The sequence below is a fragment of the Schistocerca cancellata genome, unplaced genomic scaffold (genome assembly GCF_023864275.1).
Source record: "Schistocerca cancellata isolate TAMUIC-IGC-003103 unplaced genomic scaffold, iqSchCanc2.1 HiC_scaffold_611, whole genome shotgun sequence".
In the NCBI taxonomy this organism is placed as follows: Eukaryota; Metazoa; Arthropoda; class Insecta; order Orthoptera; family Acrididae; genus Schistocerca; species Schistocerca cancellata.
In genome coordinates this window covers 1-12,983 of record NW_026046622.1, presented here as the reverse complement: position 1 = coordinate 12,983, position 12,983 = coordinate 1, and the positions used below count along the sequence as shown (strand labels likewise).

The 12,983-nt window shown below is 48.9% G+C and overlaps 17 non-coding genes across 17 annotated transcripts; 9 read left to right on the top strand and 8 right to left on the bottom strand.

The window, feature by feature from the left end:
• Positions 1 to 1,195: 1,195 nt before the first annotated feature.
• Trnap-ugg (transfer RNA proline (anticodon UGG)) lies at positions 1,196 to 1,267 on the top strand. The gene has a single exon. It is a non-coding gene; the product is annotated as a tRNA-Pro (tRNA).
• A 635-nt stretch (positions 1,268 to 1,902) lies between these two features.
• On the bottom strand, positions 1,903 to 1,975 carry Trnav-uac (transfer RNA valine (anticodon UAC)). The gene has a single exon. It is a non-coding gene; the product is annotated as a tRNA-Val (tRNA).
• A 235-nt stretch (positions 1,976 to 2,210) lies between these two features.
• Trnap-cgg (transfer RNA proline (anticodon CGG)) lies at positions 2,211 to 2,282 on the top strand. Its single transcript has one exon. It is a non-coding gene; the product is annotated as a tRNA-Pro (tRNA).
• A 208-nt stretch (positions 2,283 to 2,490) lies between these two features.
• Trnav-aac (transfer RNA valine (anticodon AAC)) lies at positions 2,491 to 2,563 on the bottom strand. The gene has a single exon. It is a non-coding gene; the product is annotated as a tRNA-Val (tRNA).
• Positions 2,564 to 4,063: 1,500 nt separating this feature from the next.
• Trnap-ugg (transfer RNA proline (anticodon UGG)) lies at positions 4,064 to 4,135 on the top strand. Its single transcript has one exon. It is a non-coding gene; the product is annotated as a tRNA-Pro (tRNA).
• A 635-nt stretch (positions 4,136 to 4,770) lies between these two features.
• Trnav-uac (transfer RNA valine (anticodon UAC)) lies at positions 4,771 to 4,843 on the bottom strand. Its single transcript has one exon. It is a non-coding gene; the product is annotated as a tRNA-Val (tRNA).
• Positions 4,844 to 5,078: 235 nt separating this feature from the next.
• Trnap-cgg (transfer RNA proline (anticodon CGG)) lies at positions 5,079 to 5,150 on the top strand. Its single transcript has one exon. It is a non-coding gene; the product is annotated as a tRNA-Pro (tRNA).
• Positions 5,151 to 5,358: 208 nt separating this feature from the next.
• On the bottom strand, positions 5,359 to 5,431 carry Trnav-aac (transfer RNA valine (anticodon AAC)). Its single transcript has one exon. It is a non-coding gene; the product is annotated as a tRNA-Val (tRNA).
• Positions 5,432 to 6,931: 1,500 nt separating this feature from the next.
• On the top strand, positions 6,932 to 7,003 carry Trnap-ugg (transfer RNA proline (anticodon UGG)). Its single transcript has one exon. It is a non-coding gene; the product is annotated as a tRNA-Pro (tRNA).
• A 636-nt stretch (positions 7,004 to 7,639) lies between these two features.
• Positions 7,640 to 7,712, bottom strand: Trnav-uac (transfer RNA valine (anticodon UAC)). Its single transcript has one exon. It is a non-coding gene; the product is annotated as a tRNA-Val (tRNA).
• A 235-nt stretch (positions 7,713 to 7,947) lies between these two features.
• Positions 7,948 to 8,019, top strand: Trnap-cgg (transfer RNA proline (anticodon CGG)). The gene has a single exon. It is a non-coding gene; the product is annotated as a tRNA-Pro (tRNA).
• Positions 8,020 to 8,227: 208 nt separating this feature from the next.
• Trnav-aac (transfer RNA valine (anticodon AAC)) lies at positions 8,228 to 8,300 on the bottom strand. The gene has a single exon. It is a non-coding gene; the product is annotated as a tRNA-Val (tRNA).
• A 1,500-nt stretch (positions 8,301 to 9,800) lies between these two features.
• On the top strand, positions 9,801 to 9,872 carry Trnap-ugg (transfer RNA proline (anticodon UGG)). The gene has a single exon. It is a non-coding gene; the product is annotated as a tRNA-Pro (tRNA).
• Positions 9,873 to 10,507: 635 nt separating this feature from the next.
• Positions 10,508 to 10,580, bottom strand: Trnav-uac (transfer RNA valine (anticodon UAC)). Its single transcript has one exon. It is a non-coding gene; the product is annotated as a tRNA-Val (tRNA).
• A 235-nt stretch (positions 10,581 to 10,815) lies between these two features.
• On the top strand, positions 10,816 to 10,887 carry Trnap-cgg (transfer RNA proline (anticodon CGG)). The gene has a single exon. It is a non-coding gene; the product is annotated as a tRNA-Pro (tRNA).
• Positions 10,888 to 11,095: 208 nt separating this feature from the next.
• Trnav-aac (transfer RNA valine (anticodon AAC)) lies at positions 11,096 to 11,168 on the bottom strand. Its single transcript has one exon. It is a non-coding gene; the product is annotated as a tRNA-Val (tRNA).
• Positions 11,169 to 12,668: 1,500 nt separating this feature from the next.
• Positions 12,669 to 12,740, top strand: Trnap-ugg (transfer RNA proline (anticodon UGG)). The gene has a single exon. It is a non-coding gene; the product is annotated as a tRNA-Pro (tRNA).
• Positions 12,741 to 12,983: the final 243 nt, after the last annotated feature.

The following is a 12,983-nucleotide window of genomic DNA, read 5'->3' as shown; positions in this document are numbered from 1 at the left end:
CTCAGCGGTAGCTCTACATGAAGGCACCAGCAGCTCCGTCAGGCCACCGCTGGCGCGCCGGCGCCCGGACCCACGACCGTCAATGACGCTGCAGTCGATGTACTTCTTAATATCGCTTTTGGAAGAAGGAAACCAGGTGTAAATCACACAGTATTTTACTGATGATCTGGAAACGCAAGTTTAGAATAAGTAGAACATTATATAAAATGTGTTGTGTGGTCGAGCGACACCCACGCCTCGCTCTCGCCAGATTATCGTTGCTGCACGGAATGATTGTTAAGGCACCGACGGCTTCAGAGTTCGTCTTCTCGAAGTTTTGCTTTTGCAGTACATTCCGCAATCTTTTCGTTATGAGTCGTCTGTTTCGGTTTCCCGATGTAGTTTTGCTCACTGCTCTCGACTTCTCTTAACCCCGAGCCACCACTAGCCGAAAATTCCGCACTGCTATCTGGTCAATCTGCAGAGCTCGATGAAGGCGTCGCGGTCGTTCCTGAGCTGATGAAACGGCCGAATCTGTAGTTGTTCCCAGATCTCTTCCACAACAACGGCCTCCCAGACGCTTGGATTACAGGAGTACGCCACTACTCCCAGCCGGAGAACTGCATTTGAAAGCGTAATAACATGAGCTACACGTAACTCCGATTTCTGTGTCTGACCTACTTTTAATGAAACTGTCGTCGATTTACTTACTACTATCGCTGCTGGACGAAGCAGATCAGGTGAAAACCATCAGTATTCTTGTAACGAAGAGGTAATGGAAATTTAGGTAAAACAATATCAAAAAAAGTTGTGTGGTGGAGCGACACGTACAGTTGGCTCTTCCTAGATGATCATTGCTGCACGGAATAATTGTTAAGGCACCGACGCCTTCAGGAGTGGTCTTCTGGAAGTTTTGCTTGCAGTATATTCCGCAATCTTTTCGTTATGAGTTGGTGTTTCGGATTCCCGATGTTCTTTTGTTTAGTGCACATGCCTTCCCTTGACACTGAGAAAGCACATGACGAAAGTGAAACACCACCGTCTGTTCATCTGCAGAGCGCGATGAAATTATTCACTCTATATTCATTGCCTTTCATATTCTTCCCATCAGTGGTGAGCGCTGCCTTCAGAAAGCGCTTTTGTTTCTGATTTACATGGAAGTTAGTGTTCCTCGGAGCTGGACTGCTTGGGATTAGCTTCATTGCTACTGGCAGGTGGCTCGTTGGTCTAGGGGTATGATTCCTGCTTTGGGTGCAGGAGGTCCCGGGTTCAAATCCCGGACGAGCCCTACCGTTTTGACCGTGCTGAAGAGTAGGTGGAGCTCACCCACGTTTGCAGCTCTGCAATGAAGAATAGATGCCTGCCGCAGCACGCTTTGTGTAGCACTACGGTGATGAAGGGACCGTTTGATATGGCAAGAATCTGACACCAGTAAATTACATGGGTCGATGCTGTAGAAGAGCCGACAGTAATCTTGCATGCAACGGAAAACAAAGGTTGTGTTTGCAGAACATGTGCACCGTGAGTGGAGACGAACCTCAATCGTGGAGCAGTCTACCTTCATCTGATTAGCGACGACAACAACCAAAGGGTGGGATACAAGACTGAGCGTAGTTAAGAGTTTCTCACTATTAGTTACGTTCACACTTCAACAGAGCTGTGACAAGGCGAGTGCAGTGAGCTCAGGAAAGCCAGTATGAAGCGCACTTGAAGTAGTCCTGAAGAAATGGATTATAAACTTTGCCGGCCAGAATGGAGCTACGAGCGTTCTGAGTTACTGAATACCGGTACACTATGGGAGCAAGAGCATTTGACAGTAAAATGAAGCGATATCCGTGTAGCACACGACATTTATTATCCATGCATACGCAGACGTGACGTAATCTCGGAAATGGAATCCGAAAAGGGGTTTAAAAAAAGTCGTGTTTCCGCCCGGGATCGAACCGGGGACCTTCTGCGTGTAAAGCAGACGTGATAACCGCTACACCACGGAAACGACGGCTCTGCGGCTGTTCTACCTAGAAACCCGTAGTGGCAACAGATTTTTCCTGCGTAAGCAAAGGCATCGCCTACGAGCTCCCTCCGATTCTAGAAGTTTGCTATTGTAAAAGACATCGATGAAAACAATCAAACCGCAACAGCCAGGGAAAACGCTGGGTGAGCGGCAGCTCTGCATGGTGATACCAAGAACGGAGGCGTCAGTCATGTGCAGCGCTTAGACGCTACGAACAGGCTCGTTGGTCTAGGGGTATGATTCCTGCTTCGGGTGCAGGAGGTCCCGGGTTCAAATCCCGGACGAGCCCTTGCGTTTTGTGCAAACGTGTGGCAACTACCGTCATGCCGGCGGCTGTTCCGCGCATTTCCAGCCCTCCAGGTAAGCACAAAAACCAAGTAGCCGGTTCTGAAAGAGTTTCATGTATCATCTGAGCCCTGGTGGTGGGCCGTTTGAAATTGATTTAAATGGTCACAGTAGAGATTGTAGCAAGGGTCTTGTTGAGTGCGACGAAAAAGTGTTTCCGCCCGGAATCGAACCGGGGACCTTCTGCGTGTTAGGCAGACGTGATAACCGCTACACCACGGAAACTGCTACGCTCTGTGCTCCACATCTGACACAACTTGTAGGACGATCGCAACTTTGGCGTAAAAATCACTTTGCGGAAACGCACAATGCAGGTATTTCGCATTCGTATGCAACAATCGACAGCACCCTTGCCTGTCTGAATGCCATCACGAATGAGAGCCCAAGAAGTCGTCGGAAATGCTCGCGGCCGAGTCCTCAGCAGCATCAGCTTCTCATTCTTTCCATACGAGGTACCGTCAATTCGCGCAGTCGCTATTGCAAATGATGTCACCAAAAGCAATCACTTCGTTAGCGGCGAGGAGCCCGGACTCAGCGGTAGCTCTACATGAAGGCACCAGCAGCTCCGTCAGGCCACCGCTGGCGCGCCGGCGCCCGGACCCACGACCGTCAATGACGCTGCAGTCGATGTACTTCTTAATATCGCTTTTGGAAGAAGGAAACCAGGTGTAAATCACACAGTATTTTACTGATGATCTGGAAACGCAAGTTTAGAATAAGTAGAACATTATATAAAATGTGTTGTGTGGTCGAGCGACACCCACGCCTCGCTCTCGCCAGATTATCGTTGCTGCACGGAATGATTGTTAAGGCACCGACGGCTTCAGAGTTCGTCTTCTCGAAGTTTTGCTTTTGCAGTACATTCCGCAATCTTTTCGTTATGAGTCGTCTGTTTCGGTTTCCCGATGTAGTTTTGCTCACTGCTCTCGACTTCTCTTAACCCCGAGCCACCACTAGCCGAAAATTCCGCACTGCTATCTGGTCAATCTGCAGAGGTCGATGAAGGCGTCGCGGTCGTTCCTGAGCTGATGAAACGGCCGAATCTGTAGTTGTTCCCAGATCTCTTCCACAACAACGGCCTCCCAGACGCTTGGATTACAGGAGTACGCCACTACTCCCAGCCGGAGAACTGCATTTGAAAGTGTAATAACATGAGCTACACGTAACTCCGATTTCTGTGTCTGACCTACTTTTAATGAAACTGTCGTCGATTTACTTACTACTATCGCTGCTGGACGAAGCAGATCAGGTGAAAACCATCAGTATTCTTGTAACGAAGAGGTAATGGAAATTTAGGTAAAACAATATCAAAAAAAGTTGTGTGGTGGAGCGACACGTACAGTTGGCTCTTCCTAGATGATCATTGCTGCACGGAATAATTGTTAAGGCACCGACGCCTTCAGGAGTGGTCTTCTGGAAGTTTTGCTTGCAGTATATTCCGCAATCTTTTCGTTATGAGTTGGTGTTTCGGATTCCCGATGTTCTTTTGTTTAGTGCACATGCCTTCCCTTGACACTGAGAAAGCACATGACGAAAGTGAAACACCACCGTCTGTTCATCTGCAGAGCGCGATGAAATTATTCACTCTATATTCATTGCCTTTCATATTCTTCCCATCAGTGGTGAGCGCTGCCTTCAGAAAGCGCTTTTGTTTCTGATTTACATGGAAGTTAGTGTTCCTCGGAGCTGGACTGCTTGGGATTAGCTTCATTGCTACTGGCAGGTGGCTCGTTGGTCTAGGGGTATGATTCCTGCTTTGGGTGCAGGAGGTCCCGGGTTCAAATCCCGGACGAGCCCTACCGTTTTGACCGTGCTGAAGAGTAGGTGGAGCTCACCCACGTTTGCAGCTCTGCAATGAAGAATAGATGCCTGCCGCAGCACGCTTTGTGTAGCACTACGGTGATGAAGGGACCGTTTGATATGGCAAGAATCTGACACCAGTAAATTACATGGGTCGATGCTGTAGAAGAGCCGACAGTAATCTTGCATGCAACGGAAAACAAAGGTTGTGTTTGCAGAACATGTGCACCGTGAGTGGAGACGAACCTCAATCGTGGAGCAGTCTACCTTCATCTGATTAGCGACGACAACAACCAAAGGGTGGGATACAAGACTGAGCGTAGTTAAGAGTTTCTCACTATTAGTTACGTTCACACTTCAACAGAGCTGTGACAAGGCGAGTGCAGTGAGCTCAGGAAAGCCAGTATGAAGCGCACTTGAAGTAGTCCTGAAGAAATGGATTATAAACTTTGCCGGCCAGAATGGAGCTACGAGCGTTCTGAGTTACTGAATACCGGTACACTATGGGAGCAAGAGCATTTGACAGTAAAATGAAGCGATATCCGTGTAGCACACGACATTTATTATCCATGCATACGCAGACGTGACGTAATCTCGGAAATGGAATCCGAAAAGGGGTTTAAAAAAAGTCGTGTTTCCGCCCGGGATCGAACCGGGGACCTTCTGCGTGTAAAGCAGACGTGATAACCGCTACACCACGGAAACGACGGCTCTGCGGCTGTTCTACCTAGAAACCCGTAGTGGCAACAGATTTTTCCTGCGTAAGCAAAGGCATCGCCTACGAGCTCCCTCCGATTCTAGAAGTTTGCTATTGTAAAAGACATCGATGAAAACAATCAAACCGCAACAGCCAGGGAAAACGCTGGGTGAGCGGCAGCTCTGCATGGTGATACCAAGAACGGAGGCGTCAGTCATGTGCAGCGCTTAGACGCTACGAACAGGCTCGTTGGTCTAGGGGTATGATTCCTGCTTCGGGTGCAGGAGGTCCCGGGTTCAAATCCCGGACGAGCCCTTGCGTTTTGTGCAAACGTGTGGCAACTACCGTCATGCCGGCGGCTGTTCCGCGCATTTCCAGCCCTCCAGGTAAGCACAAAAACCAAGTAGCCGGTTCTGAAAGAGTTTCATGTATCATCTGAGCCCTGGTGGTGGGCCGTTTGAAATTGATTTAAATGGTCACAGTAGAGATTGTAGCAAGGGTCTTGTTGAGTGCGACGAAAAAGTGTTTCCGCCCGGAATCGAACCGGGGACCTTCTGCGTGTTAGGCAGACGTGATAACCGCTACACCACGGAAACTGCTACGCTCTGTGCTCCACATCTGACACAACTTGTAGGACGATCGCAACTTTGGCGTAAAAATCACTTTGCGGAAACGCACAATGCAGGTATTTCGCATTCGTATGCAACAATCGACAGCACCCTTGCCTGTCTGAATGCCATCACGAATGAGAGCCCAAGAAGTCGTCGGAAATGCTCGCGGCCGAGTCCTCAGCAGCATCAGCTTCTCATTCTTTCCATACGAGGTACCGTCAATTCGCGCAGTCGCTATTGCAAATGATGTCACCAAAAGCAATCACTTCGTTAGCGGCGAGGAGCCCGGACTCAGCGGTAGCTCTACATGAAGGCACCAGCAGCTCCGTCAGGCCACCGCTGGCGCGCCGGCGCCCGGACCCACGACCGTCAATGACGCTGCAGTCGATGTACTTCTTAATATCGCTTTTGGAAGAAGGAAACCAGGTGTAAATCACACAGTATTTTACTGATGATCTGGAAACGCAAGTTTAGAATAAGTAGAACATTATATAAAATGTGTTGTGTGGTCGAGCGACACCCACGCCTCGCTCTCGCCAGATTATCGTTGCTGCACGGAATGATTGTTAAGGCACCGACGGCTTCAGAGTTCGTCTTCTCGAAGTTTTGCTTTTGCAGTACATTCCGCAATCTTTTCGTTATGAGTCGTCTGTTTCGGTTTCCCGATGTAGTTTTGCTCACTGCTCTCGACTTCTCTTAACCCCGAGCCACCACTAGCCGAAAATTCCGCACTGCTATCTGGTCAATCTGCAGAGCTCGATGAAGGCGTCGCGGTCGTTCCTGAGCTGATGAAACGGCCGAATCTGTAGTTGTTCCCAGATCTCTTCCACAACAACGGCCTCCCAGACGCTTGGATTACAGGAGTACGCCACTACTCCCAGCCGGAGAACTGCATTTGAAAGCGTAATAACATGAGCTACACGTAACTCCGATTTCTGTGTCTGACCTACTTTTAATGAAACTGTCGTCGATTTACTTACTACTATCGCTGCTGGACGAAGCAGATCAGGTGAAAACCATCAGTATTCTTGTAACGAAGAGGTAATGGAAATTTAGGTAAAACAATATCAAAAAAAGTTGTGTGGTGGAGCGACACGTACAGTTGGCTCTTCCTAGATGATCATTGCTGCACGGAATAATTGTTAAGGCACCGACGCCTTCAGGATTGGTCTTCTGGTAGTTTTGCTTGCAGTATATTCCGCAATCTTTTCGTTATGAGTTGGTGTTTCGGATTCCCGATGTTCTTTTGTTTAGTGCATTTGCCTTCCCTTGACACTGAGAAAGCACATGACGAAAGTGAAACACCACCGTCTGTTCATCTGCAGAGCGCGATGAAATTATTCACTCTATATTCATTGCCTTTCATATTCTTCCCATCAGTGGTGAGCGCTGCCTTCAGAAAGCGCTTTTGTTTCTGATTTACATGGAAGTTAGTGTTCCTCGGAGCTGGACTGCTTGGGATTAGCTTCATTGCTACTGGCAGGTGGCTCGTTGGTCTAGGGGTATGATTCCTGCTTTGGGTGCAGGAGGTCCCGGGTTCAAATCCCGGACGAGCCCTACCGTTTTGACCGTGCTGAAGAGTAGGTGGAGCTCACCCACGTTTGCAGCTCTGTAATGAAGAATAGATGCCTGCCGCAGCACGCTTTGTGTAGCACTACGGTGATGAAGGGACCGTTTGATATGGCAAGAATCTGACACCAGTAAATTACATGGGTCGATTGCTGTAGAAGAGCCGACAGTAATCTTGCATGCAACGGAAAACAAAGGTTGTCTTTGCAGAACATGTGCACCGTGAGTGGAGACGAACCTCAATCGTGGAGCAGTCTACCTTCATCTGATTAGCGACGACAACAACCAAAGGGTGGGATACAAGACTGAGCGTAGTTAAGAGTTTCTCACTATTAGTTACGTTCACACTTCAACAGAGCTGTGACAAGGCGAGTGCAGTGAGCTCAGGAAAGCCAGTATGAAGCGCACTTGAAGTAGTCCTGAAGAAATGGATTATAAACTTTGCCGGCCAGAATGGAGCTACGAGCGTTCTGAGTTACTGAATACCGGTACACTATGGGAGCAAGAGCATTTGACAGTAAAATGAAGCGATATCCGTGTAGCACACGACATTTATTATCCATGCATACGCAGACGTGACGTAATCTCGGAAATGGAATCCGAAAAGGGGTTTAAAAAAAGTCGTGTTTCCGCCCGGGATCGAACCGGGGACCTTCTGCGTGTAAAGCAGACGTGATAACCGCTACACCACGGAAACGACGGCTCTGCGGCTGTTCTACCTAGAAACCCGTAGTGGCAACAGATTTTTCCTGCGTAAGCAAAGGCATCGCCTACGAGCTCCCTCCGATTCTAGAAGTTTGCTATTGTAAAAGACATCGATGAAAACAATCAAACCGCAACAGCCAGGGAAAACGCTGGGTGAGCGGCAGCTCTGCATGGTGATACCAAGAACGGAGGCGTCAGTCATGTGCAGCGCTTAGACGCTACGAACAGGCTCGTTGGTCTAGGGGTATGATTCCTGCTTCGGGTGCAGGAGGTCCCGGGTTCAAATCCCGGACGAGCCCTTGCGTTTTGTGCAAACGTGTGGCAACTACCGTCATGCCGGCGGCTGTTCCGCGCATTTCCAGCCCTCCAGGTAAGCACAAAAACCAAGTAGCCGGTTCTGAAAGAGTTTCATGTATCATCTGAGCCCTGGTGGTGGGCCGTTTGAAATTGATTTAAATGGTCACAGTAGAGATTGTAGCAAGGGTCTTGTTGAGTGCGACGAAAAAGTGTTTCCGCCCGGAATCGAACCGGGGACCTTCTGCGTGTTAGGCAGACGTGATAACCGCTACACCACGGAAACTGCTACGCTCTGTGCTCCACATCTGACACAACTTGTAGGACGATCGCAACTTTGGCGTAAAAATCACTTTGCGGAAACGCACAATGCAGGTATTTCGCATTCGTATGCAACAATCGACAGCACCCTTGCCTGTCTGAATGCCATCACGAATGAGAGCCCAAGAAGTCGTCGGAAATGCTCGCGGCCGAGTCCTCAGCAGCATCAGCTTCTCATTCTTTCCATACGAGGTACCGTCAATTCGCGCAGTCGCTATTGCAAATGATGTCACCAAAAGCAATCACTTCGTTAGCGGCGAGGAGCCCGGACTCAGCGGTAGCTCTACATGAAGGCACCAGCAGCTCCGTCAGGCCACCGCTGGCGCGCCGGCGCCCGGACCCACGACCGTCAATGACGCTGCAGTCGATGTACTTCTTAATATCGCTTTTGGAAGAAGGAAACCAGGTGTAAATCACACAGTATTTTACTGATGATCTGGAAACGCAAGTTTAGAATAAGTAGAACATTATATAAAATGTGTTGTGTGGTCGAGCGACACCCACGCCTCGCTCTCGCCAGATTATCGTTGCTGCACGGAATGATTGTTAAGGCACCGACGGCTTCAGAGTTCGTCTTCTCGAAGTTTTGCTTTTGCAGTACATTCCGCAATCTTTTCGTTATGAGTCGTCTGTTTCGGTTTCCCGATGTAGTTTTGCTCACTGCTCTCGACTTCTCTTAACCCCGAGCCACCACTAGCCGAAAATTCCGCACTGCTATCTGGTCAATCTGCAGAGCTCGATGAAGGCGTCGCGGTCGTTCCTGAGCTGATGAAACGGCCGAATCTGTAGTTGTTCCCAGATCTCTTCCACAACAACGGCCTCCCAGACGCTTGGATTACAGGAGTACGCCACTACTCCCAGCCGGAGAACTGCATTTGAAAGCGTAATAACATGAGCTACACGTAACTCCGATTTCTGTGTCTGACCTACTTTTAATGAAACTGTCGTCGATTTACTTACTACTATCGCTGCTGGACGAAGCAGATCAGGTGAAAACCATCAGTATTCTTGTAACGAAGAGGTAATGGAAATTTAGGTAAAACAATATCAAAAAAAGTTGTGTGGTGGAGCGACACGTACAGTTGGCTCTTCCTAGATGATCATTGCTGCACGGAATAATTGTTAAGGCACCGACGCCTTCAGGAGTGGTCTTCTGGAAGTTTTGCTTGCAGTATATTCCGCAATCTTTTCGTTATGAGTTGGTGTTTCGGATTCCCGATGTTCTTTTGTTTAGTGCACATGCCTTCCCTTGACACTGAGAAAGCACATGACGAAAGTGAAACACCACCGTCTGTTCATCTGCAGAGCGCGATGAAATTATTCACTCTATATTCATTGCCTTTCATATTCTTCCCATCAGTGGTGAGCGCTGCCTTCAGAAAGCGCTTTTGTTTCTGATTTACATGGAAGTTAGTGTTCCTCGGAGCTGGACTGCTTGGGATTAGCTTCATTGCTACTGGCAGGTGGCTCGTTGGTCTAGGGGTATGATTCCTGCTTTGGGTGCAGGAGGTCCCGGGTTCAAATCCCGGACGAGCCCTACCGTTTTGACCGTGCTGAAGAGTAGGTGGAGCTCACCCACGTTTGCAGCTCTGCAATGAAGAATAGATGCCTGCCGCAGCACGCTTTGTGTAGCACTACGGTGATGAAGGGACCGTTTGATATGGCAAGAATCTGACACCAGTAAATTACATGGGTCGATGCTGTAGAAGAGCCGACAGTAATCTTGCATGCAACGGAAAACAAAGGTTGTGTTTGCAGAACATGTGCACCGTGAGTGGAGACGAACCTCAATCGTGGAGCAGTCTACCTTCATCTGATTAGCGACGACAACAACCAAAGGGTGGGATACAAGACTGAGCGTAGTTAAGAGTTTCTCACTATTAGTTACGTTCACACTTCAACAGAGCTGTGACAAGGCGAGTGCAGTGAGCTCAGGAAAGCCAGTATGAAGCGCACTTGAAGTAGTCCTGAAGAAATGGATTATAAACTTTGCCGGCCAGAATGGAGCTACGAGCGTTCTGAGTTACTGAATACCGGTACACTATGGGAGCAAGAGCATTTGACAGTAAAATGAAGCGATATCCGTGTAGCACACGACATTTATTATCCATGCATACGCAGACGTGACGTAATCTCGGAAATGGAATCCGAAAAGGGGTTTAAAAAAAGTCGTGTTTCCGCCCGGGATCGAACCGGGGACCTTCTGCGTGTAAAGCAGACGTGATAACCGCTACACCACGGAAACGACGGCTCTGCGGCTGTTCTACCTAGAAACCCGTAGTGGCAACAGATTTTTCCTGCGTAAGCAAAGGCATCGCCTACGAGCTCCCTCCGATTCTAGAAGTTTGCTATTGTAAAAGACATCGATGAAAACAATCAAACCGCAACAGCCAGGGAAAACGCTGGGTGAGCGGCAGCTCTGCATGGTGATACCAAGAACGGAGGCGTCAGTCATGTGCAGCGCTTAGACGCTACGAACAGGCTCGTTGGTCTAGGGGTATGATTCCTGCTTCGGGTGCAGGAGGTCCCGGGTTCAAATCCCGGACGAGCCCTTGCGTTTTGTGCAAACGTGTGGCAACTACCGTCATGCCGGCGGCTGTTCCGCGCATTTCCAGCCCTCCAGGTAAGCACAAAAACCAAGTAGCCGGTTCTGAAAGAGTTTCATGTATCATCTGAGCCCTGGTGGTGGGCCGTTTGAAATTGATTTAAATGGTCACAGTAGAGATTGTAGCAAGGGTCTTGTTGAGTGCGACGAAAAAGTGTTTCCGCCCGGAATCGAACCGGGGACCTTCTGCGTGTTAGGCAGACGTGATAACCGCTACACCACGGAAACTGCTACGCTCTGTGCTCCACATCTGACACAACTTGTAGGACGATCGCAACTTTGGCGTAAAAATCACTTTGCGGAAACGCACAATGCAGGTATTTCGCATTCGTATGCAACAATCGACAGCACCCTTGCCTGTCTGAATGCCATCACGAATGAGAGCCCAAGAAGTCGTCGGAAATGCTCGCGGCCGAGTCCTCAGCAGCATCAGCTTCTCATTCTTTCCATACGAGGTACCGTCAATTCGCGCAGTCGCTATTGCAAATGATGTCACCAAAAGCAATCACTTCGTTAGCGGCGAGGAGCCCGGACTCAGCGGTAGCTCTACATGAAGGCACCAGCAGCTCCGTCAGGCCACCGCTGGCGCGCCGGCGCCCGGACCCACGACCGTCAATGACGCTGCAGTCGATGTACTTCTTAATATCGCTTTTGGAAGAAGGAAACCAGGTGTAAATCACACAGTATTTTACTGATGATCTGGAAACGCAAGTTTAGAATAAGTAGAACATTATATAAAATGTGTTGTGTGGTCGAGCGACACCCACGCCTCGCTCTCGCCAGATTATCGTTGCTGCACGGAATGATTGTTAAGGCACCGACGGCTTCAGAGTTCGTCTTCTCGAAGTTTTGCTTTTGCAGTACATTCCGCAATCTTTTCGTTATGAGTCGTCTGTTTCGGTTTCCCGATGTAGTTTTGCTCACTGCTCTCGACTTCTCTTAACCCCGAGCCACCACTAGCCGAAAATTCCGCACTGCTATCTGGTCAATCTGCAGAGCTCGATGAAGGCGTCGCGGTCGTTCCTGAGCTGATGAAACGGCCGAATCTGTAGTTGTTCCCAGATCTCTTCCACAACAACGGCCTCCCAGACGCTTGGATTACAGGAGTACGCCACTACTCCCAGCCGGAGAACTGCATTTGAAAGCGTAATAACATGAGCTACACGTAACTCCGATTTCTGTGTCTGACCTACTTTTAATGAAACTGTCGTCGATTTACTTACTACTATCGCTGCTGGACGAAGCAGATCAGGTGAAAACCATCAGTATTCTTGTAACGAAGAGGTAATGGAAATTTAGGTAAAACAATATCAAAAAAAGTTGTGTGGTGGAGCGACACGTACAGTTGGCTCTTCCTAGATGATCATTGCTGCACGGAATAATTGTTAAGGCACCGACGCCTTCAGGAGTGGTCTTCTGGAAGTTTTGCTTGCAGTATATTCCGCAATCTTTTCGTTATGAGTTGGTGTTTCGGATTCCCGATGTTCTTTTGTTTAGTGCACATGCCTTCCCTTGACACTGAGAAAGCACATGACGAAAGTGAAACACCACCGTCTGTTCATCTGCAGAGCGCGATGAAATTATTCACTCTATATTCATTGCCTTTCATATTCTTCCCATCAGTGGTGAGCGCTGCCTTCAGAAAGCGCTTTTGTTTCTGATTTACATGGAAGTTAGTGTTCCTCGGAGCTGGACTGCTTGGGATTAGCTTCATTGCTACTGGCAGGTGGCTCGTTGGTCTAGGGGTATGATTCCTGCTTTGGGTGCAGGAGGTCCCGGGTTCAAATCCCGGACGAGCCCTACCGTTTTGACCGTGCTGAAGAGTAGGTGGAGCTCACCCACGTTTGCAGCTCTGCAATGAAGAATAGATGCCTGCCGCAGCACGCTTTGTGTAGCACTACGGTGATGAAGGGACCGTTTGATATGGCAAGAATCTGACACCAGTAAATTACATGGGTCGATGCTGTAGAAGAGCCGACAGTAATCTTGCATGCAACGGAAAACAAAGGTTGTGTTTGCAGAACATGTGCACCGTGAGTGGAG